The sequence below is a fragment of the Pelodiscus sinensis genome, chromosome 13, assembly GCF_049634645.1.
Source record: "Pelodiscus sinensis isolate JC-2024 chromosome 13, ASM4963464v1, whole genome shotgun sequence".
Classification (NCBI taxonomy): Eukaryota; Metazoa; Chordata; order Testudines; family Trionychidae; genus Pelodiscus; species Pelodiscus sinensis.
The window spans coordinates 15,783,173-15,798,863 of record NC_134723.1 but is presented as its reverse complement, the minus strand read 5'-3'; positions in this window follow the sequence as shown (position 1 = coordinate 15,798,863).

The following is a 15,691-nucleotide window of genomic DNA, read 5'->3' as shown; positions in this document are numbered from 1 at the left end:
AGCTGGTAGGACTCCCAGTGACCGAATACCCAGACAAACCTGATCTGAAACTCAGATAGGAAAGAGTCATGGGTATTTAATTGGTGGTGTTGTGGCTTAACAGCTGGTCAGCAGGTTGTGGGAGGATCTCTGCTGACCAGGTGGAGGGACAACTTGCCATTATTAGGCTGGGCTGGAACACAGTGGAATCAGGTTGGCCTGCTTTTCCCTACCACTGCAACCTTATATCTCCCCACCACAGGCAAAGTGGCCAGCACCTACTGGTGCTTCCTGTGGGGCTGTGCGATGAACTGCCCCCTGCCCGAGGGGCTGCATGAGGGACAGCCTGCTAAGGGCTCAGGGCCATTTGTCCATGGAAGTGAGCCCTGTTACGAAGGCCAGGACTCCATGTTTACTCTGCTAATTCCCCCTACTGTAATCCATGACCCTGGTGATGTAGGAAATCAGTGCACACTTTTCTGAGCCAGAGGGGAAGGGATGGCTGTGATAACTGATTCCAGAGACATTTCGAGATCTACAAAACTAAATCTTCAGAGCTAGTTTTGAATGTCACGTCTTTTACTATTTTTGAATGGAAGGCCTGTAAATTGGAAGACTGTCTTAAAATTTCATTTCCCTCAGGTGTATGCATCTGTGTGGGAGATTCTTATGTTTAACTTTACCTTCTGGTATCTGATATGTCTGTATATGTTAACAAGGTTTGGGTAGCAGCGAGTGGGAGTAAACATGAGATGAGGTTAGTATAAGACTTGACAGCATTGATGAATTTCTAGACATTTTCAACAGTTGTACTTTAAACTACTTTTCCCTAACGATGAATTGGCACTAAAATCTAGAAAATGAAATATTATACATTGCAAAGAAGATGTGCTTGCTTTCTACAAATCTTCAAACCGAATCTACAGTTTGGCTCACTGTTGCTATCATATTATTGGATTGTTACATACTGCCAATGAATGATTTTGGCAGCAATTCAAAAGGAAAGCATCAGATAAACACTGAAAGGCATATGCAATAAAAGAACAGCTTCAGACAACTGTGAGCTATTGACAGCACCAACCATTTAAGCATGTGTCTGCCATGGGATATTAAAAAAGCTGCACAGCCTTGGCTTGGAAATAACTGAATTCCCTCATGGAAGCCATTCTGTAGGAAGGCTTTTGATGTATGTTTGCAGATGGATCACAGCAAGTGCAGTTAATGATTAGCTGTTGGGGACTGTGCCAATAGCAGTTGAGCTCTTCCCAACAATTATATACTGCCAGAGACTCATAATTGTGTTCTGTTGTCTTCCATGAAGACGAAAGGACTAAAATATGGAAAGTACTTAAGATAGATAGTTTATCTTAGTCCTTTGAGCATTTGATAGGGTTCATTGGTCAGTTATAAAGTTAGATAGCATAGATTTCATAGGGAATTGATACAGAATAGATATAAATCTGATACAGAACACAAAACAGTTATTTCCCCCCCTTGCACTAAACTTAAATTTTTGTTCCCCAATTTGAGGAACCCATATCTCAGTATCTCCTAGAATTATATCTCTAGTGGCCCTTCTTTCTGTCCATGTGGTTACTTTTTTGTTGAAGTGGGACTTGTAAGTTTCTGATGATGCTGTATTTGTATCGTGCTTTCCTTTTATTAGGAATTTACCTTTCTTTGATTCAGATCACTAGTGCTTGTTGCACCCTCTCCTTTTCTTAAGGACATAAATCACAGAAAGGCTCAATATTATTATTGCTACAAAAAATGCTTCCCTTGGAGATGCCTGTGCAACTATCTGAAGTGTTATCTTACTCTGAAATTACTCTGAAATTATCTTACTCTGAAAGGAGCAGTCACTGTCATAGCTTCATCTCTCTCTGTCTTTCAATGCAACCAATTACTATGGCAGTAAGTGCCAATTCCATTCTCTACCAGGTTCAACATTTGGTTCGATTGCCTCCTCTTCCTTATCAGTGGAATGTAAAATAAGATTGAGGTGAGAATTTTTGAGAGAGACAAAGTGAGTAAGATATCTTTTACTGGTCTGGGTTTCCACCAATTAAGTTACCATTGCTCATTCAGGGTGAGCTTTTTTAAATCACTGGGGGCATGTCAACACTAGTTATTTTAACATAATTTCCTAAATTCGACCTCCACAAAATCCTATTCCATTGCCTCATCATGGTGTGGAGGTGACCGTGGGCTCTCAAAGGCATAAGCTCTGGAGCATAAGCTCTAGCAGGTTCTACCAAGCTGGAGAAGTTTCAAGTATGGCCCTTACGGCAGGCTCTGTGTCCACCATCCAAGGACCAGCCTAGAAAAGTACAGAGGTGTTAGTTACCAGGTGATGATTTGGTCACAACATCTATTAACACTATAATAATACAGCAGGGCCTTCAGTCCTGTGCACTTCCTCCTCACTTCTGCAGTGATAATGATGATGGTAGATTGGTGGATATGGGGGCAGAGGACGCCAAGAGTCTCATTGTATTAAGACCGTCCATTTGTATTCATTTATATGTTGGCACACTTAATGTGTGATCCCTTAAGTGATGAACAAGTTGATACATTTCTGGAAGAATTGCATCCTATTCACATTGACCTTCTTGCCATAACTGAAACCAGGGGGAAAAAAGGAAGTTGTGGCAAAATGGAAGGATATATCACAAATTCTTCTGGGAGCAGCAGAAGGAAAAGACATGGGAGTTGGATAATTTTATCATCTCATTTCAGAGTGGTCACAATGAGTGCAGGCAAACAGGCCACCATGAAAATAATTGTAGCCTATGCACCAACATTCACTGTGGAAGATGAAGAAGTGGAAAGGTTCTATGAAGAACTTGATAGGATTCTTCAGATGAACATCATACACGATGGAGCTTGATGACTTCAGTGCTAAGGTAGGTATAGGGGAAGATCAAGAAAATTACATCGGACAATATGGCTCAAGTATGAGAAATGAAAGAGATCAAGGGCTAGCTGACCACACAGAAGCCTCACATCCCTATATCATAAACTACTTCTTCAAAAAGAGGGTTGGAAGGCAATGGCCTTGGGGAGCACCTAATGATGTAATAATAAATGATATAATAAGAAATTAAATCAATTATGTCCTGATGGACAAGAGGCAACTGGTTACAGATATAACTATCATTTAGGAATTGGCCATCTGTACACAGTCAGATCATAGACTGGTTATAGCAAAAAAGAGTCAAAATAATCATCATATGGGATGAAAGGATAAAGGCGCAAGTTAGGCACTGCATAAGAGTACAACAGTTCTGCTATTTAAGTATGCTGTCAACTCTGAGTCATGGGAAATGGATGAAACCAAAGCTATTGATTCTGACTACTATCACGCTGATAAATGTAAAACTGCTGCCACTGTGAAGAAACCTAAGAAGTCCAGAAACAGTCTTACCCAGCAAACGCTTGTTCTTCTTGCTAAATGGAGAGAGATGGCAGCCCAGGGAGATACCAGCCTGGAGTATAAACTCGTCTGCAAAACATTGAGGAGAAAAGATGATAGATTATGAGCAGTATCACCTTGCAAAACAGCAAAAGGCAGTTGGAGAAAATGGGTTTGTGAAGAGCTCAGTGTAAAATCCAGTTAAGCCAAACTCTTCCAAGCACATTTGTTGATGAAGAAGATAAAAAAACAACAAACAGACTTGAAATGGGGCAAATTTGCTGGCGCTTTTATAGTGAACTATTTTCATCAGCAACAGCAGCAGAGTCATTGTACCTGGGCTCCGTAATTCCCAAACCTGATATGCTACGTGGAGAAGTGCAGCAGCCCTTCAGTAGATGAAGCTGGGAAGAGAGACAGGTTTAGACAAAGTACACGTAGAAGAATTTTGTGCAGGAGGTGATACATTCTTAAAAGCACTTAGTGAGAGATTCTCAAGATATGTGAAAGAGGAGAGAATTCCAAAAGGCTGGAAGTAATTGTGAACTGTTCTTCTGCATATTGAGAAGACATTCACTACTACCAACTCATTTGCCTGCTTTCTCATCTTTATCAGAATGATCTATGCTGTAGTAAGGGTATTCTTGAAGAAAACCTGAGAAGGGAACAGGCAGGCTTTCGTAGAGGTTTTTCCAGAGTGGACCATATTTTTGTGGTCACACAGATGGGTGAAAGGTGAACAAGATCCCACTATGCTTCTTGTTCATTGACTTTAAAAAAAGCCTTTGAGTCGGTGGAACAAAATGAAGCTTTCAGTGCTCTCCTTTTGCTGGGTGTCTCCCCTGTGTATGTTAGAATCATACAAGATTCAATGATGGACGCAATTATGGAAATCACGCTTTTTGATGATCCCTTGATTATTGAAGTTAAGTGAGGAGTAAAGCAGGGGACATTTGTTCTCCGAAGTTGTTTGCCAGCATTCTGGAAAACATCCTGTGGAAGATCAAAGTGAAAGCTGGATTTCTGATTGATGGTGAGGGTCTTCAGATGTTCCTTTTCACAGATGACATCATACTAATTGCATCAAAACCCAAAACATTGCAAACCCTCCTCAATTACATCGGTAAGAACGTGAAGGATATTAGCTCCATCCACACTGGAGAACATTATGCAGCCGGATGGACAGTCCATTGAGTTAGTGGATCAATCTGTGTATCTTGGACAAGTGTTACAGATGGACAGTGAGTTGGGCCTAGAGTTGAGCAGGAGGAGGAGGTTGGGTTGGATTGCCTTTGGGAGTCTGTGCAGTGTTTTTGTTGATGCCAAACTTTCTACCAACGTGAAAGCCCATCTCTAATATCACTGTCCTTCCAGTAAGGGATGTATGGCTGTGAAACCTGGAACATGATGCTTACAGAAGAATTAAAGCTGCAACCTACCCAAAGAGCAATGGAAAGACAGATGGTGGGTGTAAGTAGGCTTCAGCATGTTACTGTTAACAATTTGAATGCAAGAAGCAGTGCCAATGATATCATCCAAGTTATGTATGATCAGAAAAAAAGAGATGGGCTGGCCATGTAGGGAGACTGAGGGTATGTCTACACTACAGCGTTATTTCGAAATATCTAATTTTGAAATAGTTAATTTGAAATTAGTTATTTTGAAATAACATGCCTACACACAAAATGCATTTCAGAAAAGCATTTTGCTATTTCAAAATAGTGCGTCCACACTGAGTGGATGCTGAATCACATTGAAGGCTGGCCAAAACCATGTCCGGCAGGGCATCTGGTCAGGAGTTATTTTGTATGGCTGCTGCCTGAGGCTATCTGAGGCCTGTGCTTAAAGGGACCCCTCCGGACAGCTGGTTCTCAGGTTTCCCTGCTTGCTTGCCTACCTCAATGAGGGTATGTCTACACTACCCTCCTAGTTCGAACTAGGAGGGTAATGTAGGCATACCGCACTTGCAAATGAAGCCCGGGATTTGAATTGTGAAATGAGGAGTGAAATGAGGAGTAACGGTAGTTTGAACTAGGAAGCCTAGTTCGAACTACCTAGTTCGTGCCCCATGTAGCCACGCTGCACGGGGTTCGAACCAGCGGGGTTTTAAAAATGGCGGCTCCCCGCTTATGCAAATGAAGCCCGGGAAATTCAAATCCCGGGCTTCATTTGCAAGTGCGGTATGCCTACATTACCCTGCTAGTTCGAACTAGCGGGGTAGTGTAGACATACCCTGAGGGACAGCAAAGCATTTTGTCTCTGCGTGCTCTGGTTGCCCTCACTTGGGACACCACATCATTCTGAAACATGGAGCCAGAGCTGCCCCTGGGCACTTGTGTGCTTCTCTTGAACGCGTTGCTGTGAGCCTGGCTGCACTTTCTGCAGGCTGTCATCTGGGAGGTCCATCGGGGGGCTGTCAGTATCCAGGAGGCCCTGTGGGAGAGCTTCCACCCTGAGGAGCTCTAAGAGCCTCCCTGGTCTGCCCCACTGGGGGCTTATGCCTCATTCCTCCCTCATGTCCTTCCACTTACCCTTCCCTAACCTCCCTTCCTGATGTCAAATAAAATACACGTATTTTCATGAGTGTATTTTCAAATACACTTTATTTAACAAAACTGAAGGGGGAGGGGAGATGAAACTCTGGTGATACTGGGGAAAGGAGGCAGGAGAGAGGAAAAAAAAGGATGGGAGAGGGGAGGGGGAAACCTGGGAGGAGGGAGCTGGAAGGGGGAAGCAAGGTGAAAAAGAAGGGGGGAAACTCAGGGCTCAGGGTTGGGGGTCTCACCGGACCAACTTGATTTTCATGTGAATCTACTCCTGGGTTCGCATGTGGCCTTTGGTGGCCAGGCTAGCAGCTATCCTGCCATAGATGGCCACATTCCTCCATCTAGTGTGGAGATCATGGACATTGAGGGCATTCTCCCCAAACCTGAATAAGGTCCATGATCGCCACCTTGGACCAGGAAGGCGCCCACCTTCTCTGGGCCCTGGTAGACTCCTGGGAGCTAGCAGACTGCTCTGGGGAGTGGTGGAGAGCTGGCTGCCAGTGGCTTCCTGGCTCATGTTTTGGGGCCACTGGGTCGGGGCAGTGACTTCTGGCTCTGGGCTGGTAGGTTTGCAGCTGGCACAGGCACTGAATGGGAGCAGCATAGTATTTCCGCAAGAACCCTGACAATCTTACATGAGATCGTCAGTGTTCTTGCGGTAATTCAAGTGGCCAGTGTAGACAGCTGGCAAGTTTTTCCACAAAAGCAGCTGCTTTTGTGAAAAAACTTACCAGTCTAGACGCAGCCCATTGGTAGCCACAAGATGTAAAAAGAACAAGAGAAAGGCCTCCAGCATGTTGGGTGGATCCTTTATGGAGGATTCACAGAAAGATATGGACGAGAACTACACAAGATAAGACAGCATGAAAAAGTTGTGATCTTCATTGGTAGCAAGACTATCAGCACTGATGAAGTCATGGATCTTCCAAGTATTCCAGCTACATTAGAAATAACAACTTCCAAAATAACAAAATCAAAATAGTGTGTCAAAATCAAAACTACAGGGGAGCCTTGAAATTAGTCGAAGACAGGCTCTGTTGTTGTGGACGCGCTACCTCAGCCTAGAGCCCCAGGAAGCACTGGAGAGTATTTACTTGATTTACTCTGTGGGGGTATGTCTACACTACCCCCCTAGTTCAAACTAGGGGGGTAATGTAGTCATTCGGAGTTGCAAATGAAGCCCGGGATTTGAATTTCCCAGGCTTCATTTGCATAAAGCCGGCCGGCGCCATTTTTAAATGCCGGCTAGTTCGGACTCCGTGCCGCGCGGCTACACGCAGCATGGACTAGCTCATTTGGAATAGGAAGCCTAATCTGAACTAGCTAGTTCATGCCGTGTGTAGCCGCGCAGCATGGGGTCCGAACTAGCCGGCATTTAAAAATGGCGCCGGCCGGCATCATGCAAATGAAGCCCGGGAAATTCAAATCCCTGGCTTCATTTGCAACTCCGAATGACTACATTACCCCCCTAGTTCGAACTAGGGGAGTAGTGTAGACATACCCTGGAGTAGTTATTTTGAAATAGCAGCAGCAGAGCATCCACACCAACACTATTTCCATATAAGCGTTATTCTCTGAGAAAAGCAGAAGTACAGATTTCAAAATAACCAGCCCGTTATTTTGAAATAACAGTCTTGGTAAGGTGGACACTTTGCTTATTATTTCAAAGTCAGGGAGGTTATTTTGAAATAACTTCCAAGCGTAGACCAAGGCTGAAAGAGTGCTCATTCTAGCGATTAAGAGTGACTACAGTGCACATAGTCACAACACTATTACGTGGACAGTGTAAACATATTCTTAGAGGAAGAGACAAGCTATGAAACTTCAGAGCTCCTTTTCAGTTCTATATAAGGAAATCAAATCTAAGTGTAAGGTGGGAAGGATTGTTAAGCATTGTGAGTTAATACATGTTGTAAGAAACCACTTACAATGAAATTGGCAATTAAAACCTCTGCAATTATAGGACAACGGACAGTTAGTAGGTTACAAATTGTTGTAATAAGCCATAAAGCTAATGTCTTTGTTTAGTCTATGGGTTTTATTGTGTAGCAGAACCATGAATTTAGATCCCATACCCATCTTTGGGAGTTGTTGAGCAGATTTCCTGTGAGATTGAGGACTAATACTGCAGATATGGAGCAATGGCTTTCTGAAAATGGTACAATGAATATAGGAAATTAAAGTTTGTATTTATAGAAGGATGAAGAAAAACAGTGGATGGACACAGAGGGAGAAGAAAACAGGGCTACATCCAACATGAGGAATCATAGTGGTATCACTATATGGAAGGGTATACTCCAAGCTGTGTAACCTTCCTCAGAGTTCAGGAATCCTCATCAGAATTCTAGATCAACAGTAGGTTTTAAGAGCTCCCATTCATCTTCAGTGCCAGTAAACTTTACCCAACAAATACCTCCAATGCCCTCTTCTGTTGTTCTCAGCAAACTCCTATAGAGTGATCACCCTGCTTATTCCCAAAACAAAGTCACAAGTCCCAGTAATCATAGTTCCACACAGCTCTTGGAAGTGAAAGCTGAAGACCTCCCAGCCTTGGGGGTACATGGCTTCTTCTTCTCCACCTTAGGGGTGTGATTCCTCATATCTCAGTGCTGGAGCAGCATAATAGTTCTTCAGCACGATGGTGGGTGGGTTAGGAGCAGGGGTGAAGCACTGTCTGCTGGCAGAAGTAGCCAGCTGCTTAGTATGTCCTCCCTGTGACAGAGACCCTCCCCCCCCAGCCTGGTTAAGCACTGTAATACATTGACTAGGGAAGCTGTAGAATCTCTATCATTGGAGGTTTTTAGAGCAGGTTAGACAAAAGCACCTGTCAGGGATGATCTAGATCAGGGGTGTCCAAACTTTTTTCAAAGAGGGCCAGATTTGATGAAGTGAACATGCGTGAGGGCCGACCATTTTGCCTAACATTCTTTGAACCATTAAAATTAAATGCAAATTAACTATTTTATGCAAAGTTTATTGCAAACAGCATACTTTTCATTTCGTCACATGGATGACAAATTTAAACAGGTGTTAAATCACTCTGCCGTTCATATCTGAAGGCCAGATGAAAAAAAAATCCAAGAAGCTGAAATATATGTCAGGAACATTGTAAAGTACATTACATATTATTGGTAATGAAGGTTGTCTGTCAACTTTTAAGTTCAAAAAATATGAACAGGAACATAACACCAAGTATACATGTTGTGTCCAAATATATTTATAACTGATTTAGACCAACTGACATTAACTGAGATTTTACAATGTATTCATCTCAACATATGGATTCGTTGTGGGCCATAAAAGATAGATATTGCCAAATTACCTATGGGGCCGTATTAAACCGGAACATGGGCCGCAATTGGCCCGCGAGCCGGACTTTGGACATGCCTGATCTAGATGATGCTTGATCCTGCCATGAATACAGGGCCCTGGTCTTGATGACTTCTCAATGTTCCTTTCAGTTTTATGATTCTTTATAGTAGTTCCTGGGGTGGGCTTAGTGGACATAAGTTTAGGATTCTTTTAGGAATTGCTTGGGGAAGGATTTGATGACCTCCTTAGATTCCTGTGTGAACTGTGGTTTGGGGTCTTCTCTAAGTTGTTTATAGTAGGTGGTTTCAGTTGTTCATTGGCTTTGTTGACAGTCATCACAGTCGAGGGCTATCATGTCTGCTGGCTTGGTTGTTATCTGGTTGTGGATTTCAGGGGGTGTATAACTAGCCTCTCCACAGTGGTATGATTGTTGCTGATGTGATATTTGGTAAGGATTTCACAACTGTTTTCCCCCCTCCCTCCCTGAAGCAATCAAGATGTGATTTCATCCACCGAGGGCGAGTCCAGTCAGTCTTTTTTTCTTATGACTGTCAGTGGGGACATGGTGTTTGGAGGAGGTGTCTTCTTTATTGCAGATTTTGCAAAATAAATTTTAGTTCTAAACATGTTAGTACAGCACTGGTTTCTGTGGTAGGACAGAAGTTAAGTCCTTTGAAGAGCACAGATAATTCTGCTCCATTTAGAGGTGTCCTTTATAGGACGATGATAGAGTGCCATGGATCTTCCTTACAGTGGGTGCTGGTGTCTGGTGTTTTGTGGCATTTTTAAATTGATTCATGGGCATCTGGTACTATAGTCAGGGGAAAGCATTGCATCCCAAACCGCCAGCCTAGCTTCACTGACACTCCGCCACCAGAACACCTACTGTAGGCATTCTGGGAGTGGAGTGTTCCTCTGGAGGTTGAAAGAAGCATGTGTCCACCCTCGCACCCTGCTTCCCTCCCTGTGCTCAGGGGCCAGGGAGGCTGGGGGGCGGGAGGGGGCACATGCCTGCCCACCCTTCTCCCTTGCCCCTGGTGGTGGTGGGGAGCTGTGTGCAGCTCACCGTGCCTCCTCCCCGTGGTAAGGGGGCAGGAGGCAGCTTGGCTCCCATAGAGGGCGGGGCCTCAGCAGAAGGGGCGGACCTACCATCACTGACTGCCCATGATCTGATTCCACATTTTTTTGTGCTGGATGGCTGTCATCAGGGTTGGGTTTGTTTAGGTTTTTCTATTTGTTTTGGTTTTCCAGAATAATCTCTAAATAGGTTCCTCCCACACACTTTCCAACATGTGGGAGGATGTGATAATTTCATGATATTTTTTTAGCTACTTTGCTTGTGTTTTAATGGCACTATAGAATTTTAACTGTTTGGCTTGATTTAGTGGCACTGCTTCAAATGTAATCTTAGAAACGGATTTCTAAACATTCCTTGTTTGCTTACAGATTGAATCAGCATGGAGATTTTACTAAAGTAGCTCTGGTACAGAATCACAGCTGTAGCAATAAAATGTTGCATTAGTAACTAACTACTATCATCTTATTTTCCTTGTGTGTGAATTTTTTTGCTTTGGATTTTATTTGGGGGTTTATTATGAAGTACATGACCAAGAAATCAGTTATGAAGAAAATTAATGTGAAATATTTATTTGTATTTTTAAAAATAAAATCACTCTGGTGTGGTAGAGTACTAAGTCACATATGTAACCAAAAGAGTCCAGATACATTAAATATTGATCATAAAAAGGTTTTCTGAAGTGCGGTAGCAGTTTGAAAGCATCTACATGCAACTGGCACACTTACAAATCATAAGGTATGCTGAACAAAACTGTATTTTGTGCCAAACAAAGGCTTTTGAACTTCTCAAAGAGATGAGTGCTAAATTTATCTCAGGACAGAGGCATTTGGGGAGCTAGTGCATGACTAGCCTTTTTCCCCTTAGTGGTGTGAATAACCACAAAATATTTTTATAACATATCACCAAGAGAAGATGAGAAGTTGAGAAAAGGAAATGCTCTTTTAAGGTATTTCTGTTCCTAGCCTAACATACATATTCAAAAAAACTAGGTTTGTTCAATCATAATCTTCTGTTTGTAATTCATTTGCTTGTTATCTATCCTCCTCTGAATGTATATGCTATATCTTTACAACTATGTATGCATCATTAATGATAGCCGTTATATGATCTTTACCAGCTCGTGCCAGTTGCAAGCCTGCCAGCACCCAGCCAGCAGACCCTGCACCTGGCATGGTACGAGCCAGCCACCCACTGCCACCCAGCCCTCCATCTCTTCTCAGGACCAGGTGACTGCCCTAATCCCCATGGCTGACATCTTTGTTAGGTACCTAAATTAATCCCTTAGTCACTGGGTGCTCGTCATGACATCCCCCAACTGAGGCAGACAGACATGCAGAAAAAGAGAAACATAAACAGACAAACTCTCTGAAATATTTAGTAGATAGCTGTCTCTTTCTCCAGCACGTCCCTGCTGGCCCAATGGAGTTATAGCTGTCCCAGTCCCCATCTCTGGGACCTGGCTGCCCCCTCCCCTGTGGTCATTCTGCAGTATAGCTCGCCTGTCAGACTCTTTCCTTTCAATGTTATGAGAAACAATTGAACTCCATACACATCTCATTATGCTGGCACAACCAAACCCTGACCTTTAATTTGTGATAAGAGGAAGCTGCATACGAAACTTGGTGGCCCTAGCTCTTACAGTTTAGGAGGAGTTCTTGAACAAACAGACTCACGGATGGACAGACAGACATGCATTTCTAAAATATATAGTAAGAAGATTAAATTATTCTTTCTGAAGTTCCTCTGTGTGTAATCTCTTAACACTGCAGTTATGAATCTTCATCATACCTCTAATTCTGTTTGTAGAGAAACACCAACAATACCACTTAAATAAATCAGCATTCAGATCGATAATGGTTTTGTGGAGAATATTGTATTTTCCTCTTCATGTATAATGCTCAGAGATCTACAACTTTGAATTGTTTGGCTTTTTCCAAAACTGCATCAGATGTATTTAATATTTAACTCACATTGGTAAAAGGACATCTTTTTCTTTCCTCTTCTTCAAATGATTAAAGCTAATTATATATAAAACACTTGGTAATTCCCTCTGATTCTTGTTTTATAGCACTCTGCAAACATTGGAGTTGTTCCACTATGCATACAAATTGCAAGTCATAAATTCTTGAGCACTTTGCTTCCATGCAAACACTAAACCCTATAGTCACAGTTAATTGCAAACTCAACAGCTTTAGCCTTTGAGTTTGCAAGATCCACTCGTACTAATGCAAAACCATAGCCACCACATTACTCACTTTGTTCAGGGTGTGCACACAAATTGCCACAGATATGAAGAAGAGTAAATCAAAGTTAAATAAAATAATATTTGGCAACAGCAGATGGTCTTCTCGGCAGTGCATTCTATGGACATTTCAAGAAAAGGGGTGTTGCCTTGATGAATCTTGTGTGTAATGTGTTTGAAATGACTCTCAATTTGTGGAGAACTTGTATTCTAGTAACTGGATCTTAACCTATTCAATTGGTTTGATATCAGATGCCACTTGGATGAAGCTTAAGGTTATAATTTTTATTATGTAGTATTTATGTACAGTGTTTCCTTTTTAAAACCATTCAAAATGCCTTAGATATTTGAATAACATTACCCCAGAGTTTGTAACAGTTGCTAGTATTCCTAGGTGTTCCCTATACTTTTCATAGGGGTGGAATGTCTAGTGTAGACAGAGATGATTGAGCTGCCTATACTTAAGGTTGCCCGACACTTCCATTATGAAACCCGATTTTCAGTTCCTTGCATCAGTGCTAAACTTTAACCATTACAGCTTAAATTTTGCATGCAGAGTTTGTGTTTCAGACTAATTATTTTTGTTTATTTTTGGAACATATAATTAAACACTATTATGAAGCATACTCCTGAGAGAGAAGAATTATATTTGCATGAATAGCCTTAATTCTGGCATCTTTTTAACTTTTGAGTGATTGACTTAGCAATGTCCTTTTACCATCCTGTGTGTTTTTATGTAAGTGTTGGGAGTACCTAGGGTGCTGCAGATATGCAACATTTATCTAGGTATCCAAGCATGGGTTGTGCTGCTGATCTAACAAGTTGCTTCCTTTGGCTAAAGATCTGATGTGCTCTCACTTCTGCAAGTTCAGTAACTCCAAGCTGCTGAGTGTAGCAGGGGTATAGACATACTCACACTTCATGAACCAGCTTTCCAGGTAATATCTGTTGATGTGCTCGATCTCTAGGGATGGCCCAAATTTTTCTCTTTTAGCTGGTTTTGGATGGAATTTTAGTGGAAATTGTCTGTGTTAAGCTAAAACATAGATATTTTTTCATCAGAAAAACTGAAAATGTGGGGGCTGAAAACCAAAATGTTCAGTTTTGTTGAGCAATTTTCAGCTATTTTTTTGTTGGAATGTTCTGTGGGGGAACTCCTTCCATTTGTCTGCCAGCTCTAATAATCTCACTGCTGAACAATATGTGCAGATTGAAAGGAAAAGAATGCTAGGACCTCAGATCTGGAAGCGGGGGGAGGAGGGGAGCAGGGGAGGGGGGATGGATGGATGGTGTGAGACACCTAGATTCTGAGACCCAATCCTGGAAAATAGAGATTTTAGAGCTGTTTTACCTAATCAGAGTTAAAGTTTTAGTAGTGAAGTTTTACTTCCAATTTTTCGTTGCACAACATGTGATTAATTATGTTATACTGAAAGCATTATTATTCATTAGTACAATGTGATGACACAGAAAACTGAATAGTCCATTTCCTATAGTTTATGGCACCATGTTGTACTAGTAATGTGTACTAACATCCCTTTAGTTAGTACATAACTCATACTAACAGTTAAAATACCAAAGTCAATAGAAGCCTGTTAAATCTGGTCTAAACAACTGAAACCGGATAGTCATTATGGAAATTGGGGAAGCAAATACTGCAGTCAGAAAGTCATGCTGCTTGCACAGAGCGCCTTTCTAAATAATGCCACTCCACTTCATGATATAACTATAGGTAAGAAAATCTTAAAGAATAACCTGCTAATCAACAGTACTGAAGATTGACACAAAATGTAGCACTTATTTGGTGGTATTTAGAAACCTCTTAGTTGTTAAAACAGGCAGCAGCTTTCTGACAGTCTTGAAACAGAATTGCAGCTTGGTGAGCAGAAAATGAGAGAGCTCTCAAATGTAATTATCTAAGTCATTATTTTCTCTGTAAAATGAGAAACTGAATAAAGGTGATTGAGTGATCCAGGGGGTAAGAAACCTAAAATCAGCACTCATCATTTTTCTAAATGGCGTTGTAACAAAAGTATTTTACTGATTTGATTTTGATCTCAAAGATCTAACAGGTCAAATAAAAAATTAAGTGTTTCACATTCTTTAGCAAAATCATATAACTGGTGTTAACCTACGGGGAACATGTCAGCAATAAATATACACTAGTGATGTTGCCACTCAAATGTATAGTTTTATGCTAAGTATAAATGATGGTGGATATGCACATGTGATATTGTTTGGACCTCTGTAATCTGGACTTTCCTCCTCCGGCAACATCTGTGATCTGACATCTGTCAGTGCTCCAGAGCTGGAGCACTCATGGGGAAAAGCCTGAGCCCTGTGCTCAGCATCTCCTCCTGTGCCCGCCCAGGACTTCTGTAGCACTGCAAATAGCTCACTTGCATCATTCATGCGCAGGGAGGGAAGGGTAGGAGTGAGGATGAGAGGCCACTTGGGAGCAGAGACAGGGCTGCTGGCTGGGAGCTGCCTAGGTAAACACATCCCAGCCAGAGCCTGCCTCTAGCACCCCCCCTTGTCTCTCTCCGCAACACCTCTTCCAGGTCACAACCCCCTCCGAAACCCTGCACTCCCTCCTATATCCTACCCCCAGGCCAGAATTCTCTCCTGCACCCATACTCCCATCCTACCCCTCAAGCCCCTGCCCCAGATCACAACCCCCTCCTTCACCCATACTTCCTCTCAGACCCAATACCCTCTCCTGCACCCCAGTCTCCTTCCACAAACTCCTTTCTGCACCCAACCTCCATCCCATACCCCCTCCACAGAAGTGCAGCCCTTGACCACTTACCAAAATCTTGAAGTGGCCCCCTATTAAAAATTATTGACCGTGCCTAGGATAGAGTAGGTTTGTGTTCCATTAACTTGTTAACAAAGCCAAACAGTGGGAAGAGGGTGCATTTTGAACTAACCAAGCATATTATCTGTTTGGAGAAACACCATATGCATGCAGAGTGGAATTAAAATTGCTTAAAAGGGAATAGAGCAGCCTTGAAAAAAAGAGGATTAGTGGAAATTGGAACAAGTTTGTTTTGTTATGAGGCTCTCTACATGCACTCAGCACAGCAGTACAGCAATAGAAATGGTGATAGCAACTGGTA